A 14,761-nucleotide genomic window follows, 5' to 3' on the forward strand; every position below is an offset into this window, starting at 1 on the left:
TATAAACCACTTCTTCACAGACGGCTCGATATTATTGGCATGACATGGGCTGCTCTTCTCTCTCTACAAAACTGGCTAAAGGCTATATTTAAAACACCAGGTTGTCTGTGATAATTCATACCTTTCCATGCCAGCTTAATGTTTAGGTTAGTGGGCATCAGAGATGGATCAGGGCTGGAAACTTCTTTGCTGCCCGGAGAAGCCGCCGGCTGTGTTTTTAGGGAGAATGGCCGTCAATGTTTGTATGTAGAAAATTGTTCTGGCTGCAGTAGGCAAAGTAGTGAAGTTTGCTGGCAGGCGCGTGCGGCGATTAATCGGTGCGGTGGTGAAAAGGAGTAAAGAGAAGGAGGTGTGCGGATGAGGAAAGAATGGAATAGTTGTTATAGGCTGCCGGCTGAGGAGTTTGGTGAATGTCTGGTCTAGGTCGGGGTGCTGCCGATTGGATGGTGGGGCTGCAGTGTCAGTCAGATAAAAAGCCAGTAGGAGGATCCAATGCGACTAACCGGTGTGTAGCTGCGTGAGGTACGAAAGGACTGTTTTTGGCAGCGTCTTTCGCTTACGGCCATACCACTCTGAACACGCCCGATCTCATCCGATCTCGGAAGCTAAGCAGGGTCGGGCCTGGTTAGTACTTGGATGGGAGACCGCCTGGGAATACCAGGTGCTGTAAGCTTTTCTCACTTTGACTTTATCCAGTGGGCGCTCCATTTCGCGAGAAATTTAAACCTATCATTCCCCTTTCATTTTACATTTTTTTTTTCTTTCTAATAAAAAGGCAGCATTTTACACACAGTTTTCGGTCTAAGTACTGACGTCATTCCTGTTCAACTCACCGCTTTCTTTTCCCTATATAAACCACTTCTTCACAGACGGCTGGATATTATTGGCATGACATGGGCTGCTCTTCTCTCTCTACAAAACTGGCTAAAGGCTATATTTAAAACACCAGGTTGTCTGTGATAATTCATACCTTTCCATGCCAGCTTAATGTTTAGGTTAGTGGGCATCAGAGATGGATCAGGGCTGGAAACTTCTTTGCTGCCCGGAGAAGCCGCCGGCTGTGTTTTTAGGGAGAATGGCCGTCAATGTTTGTATGTAGAAAATTGTTCTGGCTGCAGTATGGACTTGTCGGTGTGTGTAGCTCCCAGAATTCTGACAGCGCGACGTTTTGGGGAAGCATGTGATTCAGCAGGTACCAGTGGGCAGGGGCGCCGTAAGGGGGAGGAAAGCTAGGACGATTCCAAGGGCCCCTGAGTGACAGGGGCCCTAACAAATTAGGAAAATAACTGGATTGGTTTGGACTGGGGGGCCTAATATGATATGCTTTCATGGGGCCCAAAATCTCTAGCAACGCCCCTGCCAGTGGGCTTCGTGCGGCGGAGATATTGTGGCTGTTAGCGGAGTTGATAAAAGAGGGGCGTTAAAAGAAGCCCGCATGCGGTAGGCAAAGTAGTGAAGTTTGCTGGCAGGCGCGTGCGGCGATTAATTGGTGCGGTAGTGAAAAGGAGTAAAGAGAAGGAGGTGTGCGGATGAGGAAAGAATGGAATAGTTGTTGTAGGCTGCCGGCTGAGGAGTTTGGTGAGTGTCTGGTCTAGGTCGGGGTGCTGCCGATTGGATGGTGGGGCTGCAGTGTCAGTCAGATAAAAAGCCAGTAGGAGGATCCAATGCGACTAACCGGTGTGTAGCTGCGTGAGGTACGAAAGGACTGTTTTTGGCAGCTGCTTTCGCTTACGGCCATACCACTCTGAACACGCTTGTGCGTTTCCGGGGGCGTGGCTGACAGCATTGCTAGCTGTGAGATTGAGGTGTGCGGTCGCTTCCTTTTCTTCTCTCGGCTCTGACGGTTTGGTTTCTTTTCCTGATTAGTTTCTTTAGAGTTGTGTTATAGTGTTCTCGGTCTTTTCTTTTGTCCGTTTTCCCTCGCCCTAGTGGCGCGTCTGCGCCGGGGAGGGGGAGACTGACCACCTCTTCTTCAGTTCTTTCAGTTCCCCCCCGTTTTAGTTTGGGGTTTTTTTTTGTTTTGCCGGCCGGCTCCGGCTCGCTCCGGGGTCCTGGTCCAGGGCTCCCCCCCCCTTACCTATCTTTCGTTTAGTGCACCTGTTCTTTTTCCTTTCTTTTCCTTTTCCCCCGATATTTCCCTGATGGCTGTTTGTCAGCCCAGCACGTCGCGTGCAGCCGAGGCTGCACGGGCGTTTGAGCAGGGAGCAGGCAGCGCGTCGCGTGCAGCCGAGGCTGCACGGGCGTTTGAGCAGGGAGCAGGCAGCGCGTCGCGTGCAGCCGAGGCTGCACGGGCGTCCTTGGACTTGGTAGAGGACACTGACCTAGACCACGCCGATATGGACGTGGGTCCGAGCCTGGAGCCGGCCGGTGGGGCTGGCCAGGTGCAGGCAGAGTGGGTGACGGTGGTGAAGAGCAAGAGGGCGGCTGCAGGTACGGCTGCTGCGGCAACACCGCAGCCGGGAGCCGGCGCCGCGGCGGGGGCTGGCGGCGGCATCTCGCCTCCCGACAGCTACGCTGGGCGGGTGGCGCGCCCCGGTCGGCCGCAGGCGGCGGGTGTGAGAGTGGGCACCGGCGTTCGTGCCGGTGTCATCGAGCAGGGCGGCGCACGCGGGCACTGGGAGGTCGGGCGAGCGGCCGACAGCTCGTCCACTCGGGCGGCCACTGTGGCGGTGGATCTGTCCGCCTTCGACACCGTGCCCCTCCTTGAAGTGGCTAAGGCGGTGCAGCTGCTTGTGCCGAAGGGGGCCGCTATAGGCGCGTGTCCGGTCCCGGGAGCGTGTGTGGAACTGACGTTCTCCAAGCCCGAGTACGTCGAGCTCCTCGAGGGAGGGCTCGTGGTGCAGGGAAAGAAGTGCCCCGTGCGTCGCCTTTGCCAGGCCGAGCGCCTGGTGTCCTTCTTGCACCTGCCGCTCTATGTGCCTGATCGTGCGGTGGTGGAGCGGCTAACGGCGTGGGGCGTCGAGCCCATCCTCCCGGTCCGCCGCCGGCTCCTGCCCGGCACGGCCATCACCGACGGCACGCGTAGCGTCCGGGTGAGGTTCCCGGAGGGCGTCGTGTCCCTCCCCTACAGCGCGAGATTTGACACGGCTGAGGGCCAGAGGCACATCCGTGTAGTGCATGACAATCAAGTCAAACTCTGCCGCATGTGCGGGCAGCCGGGCCATGTCCTGGCTCAGTGCCCGAAGTACACCTGTCGCGTCTGTGGGGTGCAGGGGCATTACGCCCGAGACTGCACCGCAGCCAGCTGCGCCGACTGCAGGAAGGCAGTCGCCCTCTGCACCTGTCCTGCTGTACCTGGTCAGATGGGGGATGCAGGTAAGGCGGGCCCGGGCTCTCACGTTGTGAGTGGGGCAGAGCAGTGTCACCAGCAGGACCGGAATGCCGCCGACTGCCTGGACCAGCACAACGCCGGGGCCGGCATGGAGGAGACGGGCGGCGAGCACGGGGAGGACGCTGGACCGCGACAGGAGGTGAGTGGGGAGGCGCCCGCAGGGGTGGACGCTGGACATTGTGGGGGGGCCGGAGCGCCCCCGGCCCGGCCGGATCGACCAGGACTTGTTGCCGGACCCGTTGGACAACCCTCCGGAGCTGCGGAGCCCCGGGAGCTGCCAGACAGCGCTGCGTCTGTCTCCCGGGGAGCGCCTGACCTGCAGGTGCCAGCTAAGGACTCCAGACCCGCAGCTCCGGCCGCGGGAGCGGAGTGCCCGGCACCCCCTGGGACCGGGGGTAAGACTGATGCTGCCCCCCCACCACCTCCCTCCCCTTCCCCCCGTGTGTCTGTGCCGCTCGCCTCTCTTTGGTCGCAGCTCCCCCTGGACAGTGAGACACTGTTCCGCCTTGACGCCCTGGACCGGGGCTCCTCCAGCACGCCGTCTTCGCTGGACGTTGTTCCCCCTACTGCCGGTCGGCTCAGCAGGAGCCGGATGAAGACCAAGGCCCGCGCCACGCCCCGGTCCGGGACTCTCCGGGCTCCGTCTGCGGATGGGCCCTACCGGAGACTCGATGACCGGCGGCAGTCGGCGGCAGCTGCCCTCCACGCACTGCGTGCTGCGAGCCCGGGCTCTGACGACAGTGACGACTTTGTAACATGAATGTTCTGACTGTCTCTTTGGTTTCGTGTAGCGCCTCAGTTCTATGCAGACCCCATGCATAGTTTTCTTTCCCTTTTGTTTCTTTTGTTTTCTGTGCAGGTCCTTGTGTCGTCACTGTCGCCCTGTTCAACTGCCTTGCCTGCATGTGTCGTCTTGTGTCCGTTTTTTGGTTTGGTTGTACCCATGACCTGGGTACATTTTTTGACTTTCATTGTCTTGTGCTTTTACCCAGACATCGCCCGGTCATTGCGTGGGAGGGCTGGGATTGTGTATGGGGTTGTCTCGCTTTTAGTCATCAGTACTTTTATCTGTGTGCCCCGGGACTGTGTGTTGGCCGACTGCACGCTGGTGTCATGGCAGTGACCATCACCTCCCTCAACGCCAGGGGCCTGCGCTCCTGGCCTAAGTTGCAGGCGGTCCTGACCCAGTGTGCTCCGTCGGCCGTGGTGTGTTTACAGGAAACTGGGTGGGATGGGGCTTTTATTGAACGGGTGCGAGATGTATGGTCGGGCGATGTCTTCCACTCCACTACCTCTGATGGGGAGAGGACCCTCGGTAGGGGTGTCGCGCTGCTCTGTCACGGACCCCGCGTTGAGTCGGCCACACAGCTGTACTCTAGCGGGGATGGGAAGTGTCTGGCGGTCAAAGTGCTCTTAGGGGGTGTTTTCACCGTCACCATCGTAGTCGTGCACGCACCGAACGATGAGGTCCTTTGTGCCCAGTTCTTCGACTCTCTGGCAGTGCGTGTAGCACAGTGGCCCTGTCCTTTCGTCGTCGGGGATTTTAACATCACCCTGACTCACCTGGACGTGCGGGAGGGGGTAGTGTTGAAGCCTAATATGGGGAGAGCCGCGCTCCTCCGTATGATGCGATCTTGTCACCTCACAGATCAGTGGAGGGATCGCAACCCTGGCGTGCGCCTCTTTTCCAGGACGCAGCGCGTCGGGGGGGTGGTGCGGGGAAGCAGGCTGGACTACGCTTTAGTGTCCCCTGCTGTCGCCGCCTGTGTCCGTGCGATGTCTTATCGGGAGTGCCGGCTGAGCGATCATGACTATTTCGAGTGCACTCTCGATTCTGGGGAGGTGCAGCGTGGGCCGGGGACCTGGATTCTCAATCCCTCCCTGTTAAGCGACGCTAGTGTTAGTGATACAGTTAGATTCGCACTGTGGAGGGGGGTTCGGTCGCCCCTCTTCCTTCTCGACATTCAGGCTGGGTGGGAGCTCATTAAGCGGGAGGTGGCGACCATTTTTCAGGCTGCCGGGCGCGCTGCAGCTGGACGCCTGCGCCAGCAGGGACACGCAGTCTTGCGTGAGCTCCAGACGGAGCTGCTGGCACTCGAGCAGGACGCAGGGGACCCGGTACGGGTCTCGGCTCTGCAGGACGAGCTAGCTCTCCTCTCTGAGAAGAGGCACGCCGGGGCGGTCTTGCGGAGTGGGGTGCGCTTCGTCGCTCCTGGCGAGCTCTCCCCTCGCTACTTCCAGGCGGTGGAGCAGTGTAGGGGGGCTGCGAGGCTGCTCCGGTCGGTGCGCTGCCCCAGTGGCCAGCTGGTGACTGACACGCCCGGTCTGTTGCGCTCGGTGCACGACTACTGGGCTGCCATGTTTACCAGCGAGCGCATCGACCTGGATGCCCTCTCCCCCCTCCTGGGGCTGATTGAGGCGCGCCTCTCTCCTGAGGACGTCGCCCTCTGCGATGCCCCTCTTACCGATGACGAGATTGGGGTGGCGGTGGACCGGCTTCGGCTGCGCAGGTGTCCAGGCTCAGATGGCCTCACCGCAGACTTTTACAGGGCCTTTAAGGGAGATCTAGTGCCCGTCTTGCAGGCTGTTTATAGTGATGTCCTCGCCCGCGGCGAGATGCACGGCACCATGCGGCTGGGTCTGATCAAACAGCTCTTTAAGCACACGGGAGACAGAGGGGACCTGACTAATTACAGGCCCCTTACCATGCTCAACACCGATTACAAGGTGTTGGCGTCGGTCTTGGCCTCCCGGCTCAGTCGGGTGGTGCCGTCGCTCGTTCGTACCACTCAGACGTACGGGGTGATGGGTCGCACCATCCTGGACACCGTCCGGGATGTGCAGGCGGCAGTGGGGCTCATGGAAACAGCTGGAACGCCCGGTTACTTGGTGAAGTTAGACTTCGCCAAGGCTTTTGACAGGGTCGAACACGCATACCTCCTGCGTGTGCTGGAGGTCTTCGGCTTCGGCCCGGGCTTCCTGGCCTGGATGCGCATCTTGTGCGCCTCCGCCATGACCGCCGTCGCCTGCAATGGCTTCGTCACCGCCCCCTTCCGCATGACGCGGTCAGTGCGGCAGGGCTGCCCCCTGTCGGCTGTCTTGTACACCTTGGCAGTCGAGCCCCTCGGCCTCCTGGTGGCCAACGCCAGTGACATTGCTAGGGTGCCCATGGGTCCGACATGTTTCGCACCACCCGTTTTCCAGTACGCTGACGACACCACGCTGCTAGTGCCCGACGCAGCCAGTGTGGCGGCTGCACTCAGCAGTGTGCAGCTGTACTGTGACAGGACAGGGGCCAGGGTCAACCTGCAAAAGTCGGTTTACCTGCGTCTCGGCTCGGCCGGGCCCCTGCCCGTCGAGCTAGGCCTGAGCGAGGCTGAGGGGGAGGTGCGTCTCCTGGGCGTCCTGCTCGGGAGGAGCACCGCGGTAGCGGAGAATAGGATGTGGGAAGACCTGACGGGTGGTGTGGAGAGGCGGTTGGCCCGGTGGTCGGGCCGCCACCTCTCGCTGCAGCAGAAGGTGTTCCTGCTGAACGCTGTGGTCTTATCTGTCCTGTGGTATGCACTCAGCGTGACTCACCTGCCTCACGCACATTATGCCCGGCTGTGGAAGGCTGTGCTGCGCTTCCTTTGGGGGGGTGGTAGAGTCATGGTGGCCTATGCTACCTTGATTGGCCCCCCTGCCAGGGGAGGCCTGGGCCTCCTGGACCCTCTGGTCCAGTCCAAGGCCCTTGGTGTGCGCATGGTACAGGCCTTTCTGGACGAGACGCGCCCCTCCCTCTGGAAGGAGGTGCTCTCATACAGGCTGACACAGTGCGCCGGGAGGGAGCTGGCCGAGGACGTCCTCTGGATGCGCCTCCGGCCCGGCATGATGCGGGGCATCCCCTCTCGTTACGCGCAGCTCTTGTTGGCGTGGGGTGAGTTCCAGGAACACACTGTTGTAGTGCCTGAGGGGCGGCCGCTACTGCTGCGGCAGCCGCTGCTGCTGAACCCGCGCATCCTCTCTGAGGGGCGGCCCTTTGAGTTCCGACACTGGTGGGAGGCTGGAGTCCGTCAGGTGCGCGATCTCTTCTACGAGGTGCGCCCTGGCTTCCTGCCTCCTGCGGCGATCTATGACCAGGTTGAGGAAGTGTACGAGAGGGCCTCTAGGGTCACTGTCACCAGACAGTGTTTGGCCGCCAGAGCAGCCCTCCCTGCCGACTGGGTCCGTGACATCGAGCGGGCCGGCGGCCCCCGTGACGTGGCCCCACGTTTCCCTGCGGTGTACGTGAGGCGGCTGTCCGGGTCCCTCGTCCCCCTGGGAGCCTGTGTGACCCGTGACTTCGCTCGCCTCTACAGGCAGCGCGCTTTTGTTTCCCCAGTGGCGCAGGTGTTCTGGAGCGCCCGCTTCCCCGCCCTGGGGCCTGACCTGTTGTGGGGGAACGTGTTGGTCTGCCCGGCGGATCCCGCCCTCGCCCAGTTTGACTACAGACAGCGGCATAACGCCCTACTGACAATGTGGAGGCTGCATAGACTGGGCTTCGCAGCGTCTCCGCTATGCCCAGTGTGCCGGGAAGTGGAGGAGGGCCTGACACACATGTTCTTTGGCTGTGCACAGCTAGTGGCGTTTCATGTGTGGGCGGTGGAGGTAGTGGACAGGATCGGCGGGGCCCGTGCCTGATTTTACTGAGGCAGGGTGGCAGCAGACGTTCCTCTTCGGAGTTGAGCGCGGCCACCCGGCCGGCACCTTTGTCAACCTGTTTTTATCCGTGGCAAAGTACACAGCGTGGCTGCGGCGGAACGCGGCCCGGATGGAGGGTGTGGTGTTGGACCCCATCCCGTTGTGCCGAAACCGGCTGCGCCTGGTCTTAGGCAGGGTGTTTTTAATGTCAGCCGGGCCCCGTGACCTGCCCCGGTTTCTTAGCGTGTATGTGGACCGGGTCCCTTTTATTTCCTATGAGGGTGGGCGGCTTGTGTGGGACGTCTTTTGAGGGTGGACTGTTGCGTTGCGTATCTGTTGTGCTTGTTCCTGCTTGTGTGGTTTTGTGATGTCCATGTGTTGGGGTTGCTTTGGGGTGGGCCCGGTCCTTGTCTGTACTGTTGTGTGCTTTGTTTGCTTGGTTTTACCTGCGTCTCCCTGATTTTAATGGTCGTGTATTGTACAGGGCTGACGCGTGCCTTTGATTAAATGTCTGTCACGCCACGCTGCATGATGAAGACTGCTGCACCCTGTGAGTAGGTTCCTGGGCTGTGGGCCTGCCCCGGCCTGGGTCCTGTGTCCCTGTACCGCCTCCTGCTGGTGGCGTATGTGTAGCTCTGTCCTTCTGAGTGGCAAAAAAAAAAAAAAAAAAAAAAACACGCCTGATCTCGTCCGATCTCGGAAGCTAAGCAGGGTCGGGCCTGGTTAGTACTTGGATGGGAGACCGCCTGGGAATACCAGGTGCTGTAAGCTTTTCTCACTTTGACTTTATCCAGTGGGCGCTCCATTTCGCGAGAAATTTAAACCTATCATTCCCCTTTCATTTTACATTTTTTTTTTCTTTCTAATAAAAAGGCAGCATTTTACACACAGTTTTCGGTCTAAGTACTGACGTCATTCCTGTTCAACTCACCGCTTTCTTTTCCCTATATAAACCACTTCTTCACAGACGGCTCGATATTATTGGCATGACATGGGCTGCTCTTCTCTCTCTACAAAACTGGCTAAAGGCTATATTTAAAACACCAGGTTGTCTGTGATAATTCATACCTTTCCATGCCAGCTTAATGTTTAGGTTAGTGGGCATCAGAGATGGATCAGGGCTGGAAACTTGTTTGCTGCCCGGAGAAGCCGCCGGCTGTGCTTTTAGGGAGAATGGCCGTCAATGTTTGTATGTAGAAAATTGTTCTGGCTGCAGTAGGCAAAGTAGTGAAGTTTGCTGGCAGGCGCGTGCGGCGATTAATCGGTGCGGTGGTGAAAAGGAATAAAGAGAAGGAGGTGTGCGGATGAGGAAAGAATGGAATAGTTGTTATAGGCTGCCGGCTGAGGAGTTTGGTGAATGTCTGGTCTAGGTCGGGGTGCTGCCGATTGGATGGTGGGGCTGCAGTGTCAGTCAGATAAAAAGCCAGTAGGAGGATCCAATGCGACTAACCGGTGTGTAGCTGCGTGAGGTACGAAAGGACTGTTTTTGGCAGCGTCTTTCGCTTACGGCCATACCACTCTGAACACGCCCGATCTCGTCCGATCTCGGAAGCTAAGCAGGGTCGGGCCTGGTTAGTACTTGGATGGGAGACCGCCTGGGAATACCAGGTGCTGTAAGCTTTTCTCACTTTGACTTTATCCAGTGGGCGCTCCATTTCGCGAGAAATTTAAACCTATCATTCCCCTTTCATTTTACATTTTTTTTTTTCTTTCTAATAAAAAGCCAGCATTTTACACACAGTTTTCGGTCTAAGTACTGACGTCATTCCTGTTCAACTCACCGCTTTCTTTTCCCTATATAAACCACTTCTTCACAGACGGCTCGATATTATTGGCATGACATGGGCTGCTCTTCTCTCTCTACAAAACTGGCTAAAGGCTATATTTAAAACACCAGGTTGTCTGTGATAATTCATACCTTTCCATGCCAGCTTAATGTTTAGGTTAGTGGGCATCAGAGATGGATCAGGGCTGGAAACTTCTTTGCTGCCCGGAGAAGCCGCCGGCTGTGTTTTTAGGGAGAATGGCCGTCAATGTTTGTATGTAGAAAATTGTTCTGGCTGCAGTAGGCAAAGTAGTGAAGTTTGCTGGCAGGCGCGTGCGGCGATTAATCGGTGCGGTGGTGAAAAGGAGTAAAGAGAAGGAGGTGTGCGGATGAGGAAAGAATGGAATAGTTGTTATAGGCTGCCGGCTGAGGAGTTTGGTGAATGTCTGGTCTAGGTCGGGGTGCTGCCGATTGGATGGTGGGGCTGCAGTGTCAGTCAGATAAAAAGCCAGTAGGAGGATCCAATGCGACTAACCGGTGTGTAGCTGCGTGAGGTACGAAAGGACTGTTTTTGGCAGCGTCTTTCGCTTACGGCCATACCACTCTGAACACGCCCGATCTCGTCCGATCTCGGAAGCTAAGCAGGGTCGGGCCTGGTTAGTACTTGGATGGGAGACCGCCTGGGAATACCAGGTGCTGTAAGCTTTTCTCACTTTGACTTTATCCAGTGGGCGCTCCATTTCGCGAGAAATTTAAACCTATCATTCCCCTTTCATTTTACATTTTTTTTTTCTTTCTAATAAAAAGGCAGCATTTTACACACAGTTTTCGGTCTAAGTACTGACGTCATTCCTGTTCAACTCACCGCTTTCTTTTCCCTATATAAACCACTTCTTCACAGACGGCTGGATATTATTGGCATGACATGGGCTGCTCTTCTCTCTCTACAAAACTGGCTAAAGGCTATATTTAAAACACCAGGTTGTCTGTGATAATTCATACCTTTCCATGCCAGCTTAATGTTTAGGTTAGTGGTCATCAGAGATGGATCAGGGCTGGAAACTTCTTTGCTGCCCGGAGAAGCCGCCGGCTGTGTTTTTAGGGAGAATGGCCGTCAATGTTTGTATGTAGAAAATTGTTCTGGCTGCAGTAGGCAAAGTAGTGAAGTTTGCTGGCAGGCGCGTGCGGCGATTAATCGGTGCGGTGGTGAAAAGGAGTAAAGAGAAGGAGGTGTGCGGATGAGGAAAGAATGGAATAGTTGTTATAGGCTGCCGGCTGAGGAGTTTGGTGAATGTCTGGTCTAGGTCGGGGTGCTGCCGATTGGATGGTGGGGCTGCAGTGTCAGTCAGATAAAAAGCCAGTAGGAGGATCCAATGCGACTAACCGGTGTGTAGCTGCGTGAGGTACGAAAGGACTGTTTTTGGCAGCTTCTTTCGCTTACGGCCATACCACCCTGAATACGTCTGACGTGTTTCCGGGGGCGTGGCTACGGGCAGAGTGGCAGGGAGCTAACTGAGAACAGTCGACTTTCTCGAGCTCTTACCGTTTGTATTCGATTTCCTTTCTTTACCCCGATTAGTTTGGTTTAGTGTTGTGTTGTAGTTTCCTTCTTTTCCCCGATTACTTTGGTCTGTCTCTCCCCCTCGCCCCAGCGCCGGGGAGGGGGAGATCCAGCACCTTTTTGCTGCGTTCGTTTAGTTCCCCCCCGCTTCAATTTGCTCTATTTCCTGGGCTTTTTTCCCGGCCGGCTCCGGCTTGGTCCAGGTCCCCCCCCCCCCTTTTTTTAGCCCTATTATTGTTTCCCCATATGGCTGAGTGTCAGCCCAGCACGTCGCGTGTAGCCGAGGCTGCATGGGCGTCCTTGGATATGGTAGAGGACACTGACCTGGACCACACCGATATGGACGTGGGTCCGAGCCTGGAGCCGGCCGGTGGGGCTGGCCAGGTGCAGGCGGAGTGGGTGACGGTGGTGAATTGCAAGAGGGCGGCAGCAGGTAAGGCGGGTGGGTGGGTGGGCGCCGGCGTCATCGAGCAGGGCGGCGCACGCGGGCACTGGGAGGTCGGGCCAGCGGCCGACAGCTCGGCCACTCGGGCGGCCACCGTAGCGGTGGACCTGTCCGCCTTCGACACCGTGCCCCTCCTCGAGGTGGCTAAGGCGGTCCAGCTGCTTGTGCCGAAAGGGGCCGCCATTGGCGCGTGTCCGGTCCCGGGAGCGTGCGCATAGGTGACGCTCACCAGGCCGGAGTACGTCGAGCTCCTCAAGGGAGGGCTCGTCGTGCAGGGAAAGAAGTGCCCCGTGCGCCGCCTCTGCCAGGCCGAGTGCCTGTTGTCTTTCTTGCACCTGCCGCTCTATGTGCCTGATCGCGCGGTGCTGGAGCGGCTCACGGCGTGGGGCGTCGAGCCCATACTCCCAGTCCGCCGTCGGCTCCTGCCCGGCACGGCCATCACCAACGGCACGCGTAGCGTCCGGGTGAGGTTCCCAGAGGGCGTCGTGTCCCTCCCCTACAGCGTGAGATTTGACACGGCTGAGGGCCAGCGGCACATCCGTGTAGTGCACGACAATCAAGTAAAGCTCTGCCGCATGTGCGGCCAGCCGGGACACGTCCTGGCCCAGTGCCCCAAGTACACCTGCCGTGTCTGTGGGGTGCAGGGGCACTTCACCCGAGACTGCACCGCAGCCTGCTGTGCCGACTGCAGGAAGGCGGTCGCCCTCTGTAGCTGCCCCGCTGCGCCTGGCTAGAGGGGGGATGCAGGTAAGGCGGGCCCGGGCTCTCACGTGGGGCACCGCAGTGTCTCCAGCAGGTCCGCAACGCCGCCGACTGCCTGGACCAGCACGGCCCCGGGCACGACGACGGCGGCGCCGGCATGGAGGTGGCGGCCGCCGAGCACGCGCACGACACCGGACTGCCGCAGGCGACGGTGAGTGGGGAGGCGTCCACCCCTGTGGACGCCGGACAGTGTGGGGGGGCCGGAGCGCCCCCGGCCCGGCCGGAACAACCAGGACCTACTGCCGGGCCCGACGGACAGCCCTCCGGAGCTGCGGAGCCCCGGGAGCTGCCAGACTGCGCCGCATCTGTCTCCCGGGGAGCGCCTGACCCACAAGTGTCTGCTGAGGACTCGGGACCCGCAGCTCCGGCCACGGGAGCGGACTGCCCGGCACACCCTGGGGCCGGGGGTAAGACTGATGTAGCCCCCCCACCTCCACCCTCTCCCTCCCCCTCTCCCCACGTGTCTGTGCCGCTCGCCTCTCTTTGGTCGCAGCTTCCCCTGGACAGTGAGACCTTGCACCACCTCGACGCCCTGGACCGGGGTGCACCCAGCATGTCGTTGTCGATAGAGGTCGTCCCCCCCACTGCGGGGCGGCTCAGCAGGAACCGACTGAAGACAAAGGCCCGCGCCGCGCCCCGGTCCGGGCCTCTCCGGACCGCGTCTGCGGGGGAAGCGCCCCACCGGAGGGCCGACGAACGACGGCAGTCGGCGGCAGCTGCTCTCCACGCACTGCGTGCTGCGAGCCTGGGCCCAGACGACAGTGACGAATTTGTACTGTGAATGTCTTATTGTGTCTTGCTTTCGTGTAGCCCTTTAGTTCTATGCAGACATGCATAGTTTTCTTTCCCCTTTTGCGTATTGTGTGTTTTGTGCAGGTCCTGGGTTCCGTCACTGTCGTCCTCTAGAGCTGCCTTACCTGCATGTGTCGTCTTATGTGTCTGCTCGTCTTCCTTTTAGTTGTACCCACGATCTGGGTACGTTTTAGCGATTGTATTCTGTTCTGTGTCTTTTACCCTGACATCGCTCGATCACCGTGTGGGAGGGCAGCGACTGTGTATGGGTTGGTCTCGCTTTTAGTCCTAATCGCTTTTACTTGTGTGCCCCGGGACTGTGTCTTGCCTGTCTGCGCGCTGGTCTCATGGCCGTGACCATCGCCTCCCTCAACGCCAGGGGCTTGCGCTCCTGGCCTAAGTTGCAGGCAGTCCTTACCCAGTCGGCCGTGGTGTGTCTGCAGGAAACTGGGTGGGACGGGGCTTTTATTGAACGGGTGCGAGACGTATGGTCGGGCGATGTCTTCCACTCCACTACCTCTGATGGAGCGAGGACCCTCGGTAGGGGTGTCGCGCTGCTCTGTCATGGACCCCGCGTCGAGTCGGCTACACAGCTGTACTCTAGTGGGGATGGCAAGTGTCTGGCGGTCAAAGTGCTCTTAGGGGGTGTTTTCACCGTCACCATTGTAGTCGTGCACGCACCGAACGATGAGGTCCATTGTGCCTCATTCTTCGACTCTCTGGCAGTGCGTGTAGCACAGTGGCCCTGTCCTCTCGTCATCGGGGATTTTAACATCACCCCGACTCACCTGGACGTGCGGGAGGGGGTCGTCCTGAAGCCTAATATGGGGAGAGCTGCGCTCCTCCGTATGATGCGATCATGTCACCTCACGGATCAGTGGAGGGATCGCAACCCGGGCGTGCGCGTCTTCCAAGACGCAGCGCGTCGGGGGGGTGGTGCGGGGAAGCAGGCTGGACTACGCTTTAGTGTCCCCCGCTGTCGCCGCCCGTGTCCGTGCGATGTCTTATCGGGAGTGCCGGCTGAGCGATCATGACTATACTCTCGATTCTGGGGAGGTGCAGCGTGGGCCGGGGACGTGGATCCTTAATCCCTCCCTGTTAAGCGACGCTAGTGTTACTGATACTGTTAGATTCACACTGTGGAGGGGGGTTCGGTCGCCCCTCTTCCTTCTCGACATTCAGGCTGGGTGGGAGCTCATTAAGCGGGAGGTGGCGACCATTTTTCAGGCTGCCGGGCGCGCTGCAGCTGGACGGCTGCGCCAGCAGGGACACGCAGTCTTGCATGAGCTCCAGACGGAGATGCTGGCACTCGAGCAGGACGCAGGGGACCCGGTACGGGTCTCGGCTCTGCAGGACGAGCTAGCGCTCCTCTCTGAGAAGAGGCACGCGGGAGCGGTCTTACGGAGTGGGGTGCGCTTCGTCGCTCCTGGCCAGCTCTCCCCTCGC

General features: G+C 58.9%; 3 non-coding genes across 3 annotated transcripts; all 3 read left to right on the forward strand.

Annotated features, from left to right (window-relative positions):
• The first annotated feature begins 554 nt into the window (after positions 1-554).
• Positions 555-673, forward strand: LOC140587787 (5S ribosomal RNA). Its single transcript, XR_011989432.1, has one exon. It is a non-coding gene; the product is annotated as a 5S ribosomal RNA (ribosomal RNA).
• An 8,818-nt stretch (positions 674-9,491) lies between these two features.
• On the forward strand, positions 9,492-9,610 carry LOC140587779 (5S ribosomal RNA). Its single transcript, XR_011989424.1, has one exon. It is a non-coding gene; the product is annotated as a 5S ribosomal RNA (ribosomal RNA).
• A 731-nt stretch (positions 9,611-10,341) lies between these two features.
• LOC140587780 (5S ribosomal RNA) lies at positions 10,342-10,460 on the forward strand. Its single transcript, XR_011989425.1, has one exon. It is a non-coding gene; the product is annotated as a 5S ribosomal RNA (ribosomal RNA).
• Positions 10,461-14,761: the final 4,301 nt, after the last annotated feature.

Source organism: Paramormyrops kingsleyae, chromosome 2, assembly GCF_048594095.1.
Source record: "Paramormyrops kingsleyae isolate MSU_618 chromosome 2, PKINGS_0.4, whole genome shotgun sequence".
In the NCBI taxonomy this organism is placed as follows: Eukaryota; Metazoa; Chordata; class Actinopteri; order Osteoglossiformes; family Mormyridae; genus Paramormyrops; species Paramormyrops kingsleyae.